The sequence below is a fragment of the Patiria miniata genome, unplaced genomic scaffold, assembly GCF_015706575.1.
Source record: "Patiria miniata isolate m_02_andy unplaced genomic scaffold, ASM1570657v1 HiC_scaffold_26, whole genome shotgun sequence".
NCBI classification, from domain to species: domain Eukaryota; kingdom Metazoa; phylum Echinodermata; class Asteroidea; order Valvatida; family Asterinidae; genus Patiria; species Patiria miniata.
Window position 1 is genome coordinate 5,704,644 of NW_024037065.1, and position 3,661 is coordinate 5,708,304.

The following is a 3,661-nucleotide window of genomic DNA, read 5'->3' on the forward strand; positions in this document are numbered from 1 at the left end:
GCAAAAAATACCACTTTGCAACAACTTTGTGCAGCAAGGAAACCATCAAACGATTCTACGAGAGCTTAATTTTTACATGAACCCAGTAAATAGACTTTACATTTGTTAATTGGTGAAAATTAATAAGTAAAGATAAGTGGCTCTTCGTGAAAACGCACATTAAGGTTTCCGAGATATTGGCCCTTTCTGTTACAAATTATTGTAATTTGGCAAGATAAATTATAAACTCACCAAGTTCTGCGATTTCATTGTCATCAAAGTGTTCTACCTTGTTGTATAAGCTGTGGCATTTGGCAAACAATGAAAACACGGTGGAATACTTGTTGACTAGGGCGCTGGCCTTTTGTAGTTTAGCCCGACAAAGTTTCACCACATCCAGTATTACAGCCTGTGTTATTTTTTCAATGTTCATTTCCTAAGTGAAAAAAACCATCATGTACACGGTACATGTATATTATTCAATTAACAGTAAATCTAGTTCATATCATTAATGTAAATCAAAACACATTTTTTTTTAATGAGCTTCAATCATTATTACCTTTAGACACTTGTGAACGTGGTTCCCAACAAAAGTGTTGGAATAATAGGCCTGGCGCCGAACTTTGATTTCTTGCAGGGTCTGGTCCAGCCTATTCAACAAGGGGTTGCGTTGGTCCCGCAGCTTCTCCACTTTGGTGTTGGCAAGTAAGTCCTGTAGTGACAACATGAAGTTAGAGTAGTGTCTGGTAAGAACTATTTACAATATTTTAATTGATGCTCATGGCATTTTTACTTACTATAACATCTATAACTATGTGACTTGTGTCACATGGTTCTCAAAACATAATTCTCAGATTAGGTCTATCCCCCCAAAAGCTGCAAGACATTTTTAAACAATAATAAATTTTCACCTGTCGTCTCAGTTCCTCAGTGAGATTGTTCAGTTGAGCGGTTGCGCCATCTACAACGTCTGAGGCATCGATGTTGTCATTGAGGACGGCAATCGTGGCAAGCTGCTCATGAAGGTCTGTTAATTATGCTTGGATTTCCCTTGCTCTGACCTTAGTAGCCCCATAATGTGGCCAGTTTACTGGACTGCCTCCGTAAACATAGGCCACACGTCCGCCATCTTGGAATCTGACTCGCCGAAATTTTGAAAGTGATTTCCACATTGCGACTTCAAACCCAGTTCATTTATGCTTTAAAAATACACTTACCCTCTTAATAACAAAATTAGAACCTGCTGCCAGTGTCAGTTGCCCAGCTGCTGCGTAATTTACGACATTTTCTGGACCATTCTTGGCAACTTGGTCCAACCGTGGAGCTATCTCCATGGTCCAACTGAACAATGCCCTCGCGCAGATCGTTCACCTGTCAATCACGCGTGCAGGACGCACGCCGCAGGCCCAGTGGTAGTCCGGTTCCCAGACCAAAAGATTCTGACTATTCCTAGGATCAGGAATAGTCAGAATCTTTTGGTCTGGGAACCAGACTACCACTGGGCCTGCGGCGTGCGTCCTGCACGCGTGATTGACAGGTGAACGATCTGCGCGAGGGCATTGTTCAGTTGGACCATGGAGATAGCTCCACGGTTGGACCAAGTCATGCAAGTTGCCAAGAATGGTCCAGAAAATGTCGTAAATTACGCAGCAGCTGGGCAACTGACACTGGCAGCAGGTTCTAATTTTGTTATTAAGAGGGTAAGTGTATTTTTAAAGCATAAATGAACTGGGTTTGAAGTCGCAATGTGGAAATCACTTTCAAAATTTCGGCGAGTCAGATTCCAAGATGGCGGACGTGTGGCCTATGTTTACGGAGGCAGTCCAGTAAACTGGCCACATTATGGGGCTATGACCTTAGCAGCATGTACCTCGGACAGTTTAGCGATGTGCAACGGAAAGGGACCCTCTCCAAACTTAGCAGCATCTCCATTTGCCATTGCCAGATCTTCTGCTATCTCCTCCCCTAGAACTCTACATTCGTCCTCAAACAAAGTATACAGCTTGAACCAGATGCCCAAACTGATATGGAGCGTAGGTGGGCATACCTGACAAATAATGTGTTAGACAGTGTAACTATTATGCACTATGAAGAAAACTACAGTAAAGAATACTTAAATAACAAATTGATTACATTACATGGAGTGTTCATAAGCAATTTAAACTTTCCAAATACCTGAGAGATGGGGATTGAAAAGAAGGGCTCATCTACTGCATTGTTGAAGAGTTTGGCCTTCTTAATGGACCCTCCTGCAGCAAGGAAGTGCTCGTGATCCCTGTGGAGAGTTTCAAGGCTCCTGGCTGTACATGCTTGACGATCTGATTTGTCCACTGCCATCTCAGCACTTGTTACATGGCACCAGATGCAAGGATGGCGTCCTTTGAAGACAAATACAACAGTTATTGGCTAGCCGTGGTGAGTATTATTCTTCCTGATAAATCATACTGTTAACAAATCAAACTTGAAGGCATGTTTGTTCAAAGTCAAGGTGGACCAATACTACTTACCACTTGCACCAGATATCCCCATCATTCTAGACAAAAACTCATAATCGCCAAAAAGGAAAATCATGAGTTTCTTTCCCCTGTACAGTAAAACAAAATGAAATCATCATACGTTTAAGTTTTTATATGGTTTAAAATAAATATTTCTGTGAAAACAAGATATAAATTGTTACCTCCATGTCATCTTTGATAGTGATTCTATGTCCGTCTTGTATCTGTCAAGGGCCATATGGAGGTTCACTGCTGTGTCAGTAGATTCGAAGGCGCACAAGACAATAGTATTTCTCTTGGAATTGGGGCATTTGGTGTTGGCTACCTCAAGCATAAACTGGAATGACCCACCACCCTTATCGCCACCAAGTTTGAGCCATAGCTCATCCTGTGGTTGACCTGGATGCCAGTGCAATCTCCCAGATCTGCAAAAGACAATTTCAATCATATACGGTCACTTGTTTTATTTATATCTGCAGAACTAATACGTGTACTTAGTACAACTTGATTTGATACATGACAGCGAAACTTGCAATGCTTAGTTTTATTATTATTATTATATAACAAACTAAACTTTTTTATCATTATTTTTGTTAATTGTTTTGTGCCTGTGCACGTGGTTGTGTTAATAATGTAAAGCACATGTTCATGCACCTGTCACATTCCTCCAGCAGGTCAAGTATGTATGATTGGAGGTCAGCTATGTAGACACAGGCTGCCGGTTTGCTGACAAGTCCTGTCTGCTCTGTGCACAGAAAAGGCAGTCTGTCCCCCTCGATTTATTCTTGGGCAACAGAGGCTTAGCCAAGTTTATGTTGTACTGGCGAAGCCACCTAAATAGTAAAATTACAAAATGTGACATTCACATTATTAAAACATCAATCACTTTACACAAAATTAATTACAGAATAAAAATGGTTTCTCCTATGTTTGTAATTACGCAACACTCTGCCATGAGATTTTGTTTATACTTTCAAAATTGAATCTTACAACTTAAGCTCTCTTAGTCCAGCCCAAGACAATCCCAAGTCTGCTTTGAGTGCCAGCTCATTTATTGCAGGAATGTGTGTTTTCATCTGCAGCCTGTCAAGAAGATGTTGCAGTGATTTCCTGGAGGCTCTCTGGATGAGTTGCCCTAGCTGCACATCAGACTGTCCAGCGCTTATGTCAGAGAGGTGCTCCCTCAA

The 3,661-nt window shown here is 41.3% G+C and overlaps 1 long non-coding RNA gene across 1 annotated transcript; it reads right to left on the reverse strand.

The window, feature by feature from the left end:
* Positions 1-523: 523 nt before the first annotated feature.
* On the reverse strand, positions 524-2,349 carry LOC119733748. The gene is made up of 3 exons (XR_005271963.1): positions 1,835-2,349; positions 891-1,040; positions 524-691 (listed from the first exon to the last, which is right to left on the reverse strand). It is a non-coding gene; the product is annotated as an uncharacterized LOC119733748 (long non-coding RNA).
* Positions 2,350-3,661: the final 1,312 nt, after the last annotated feature.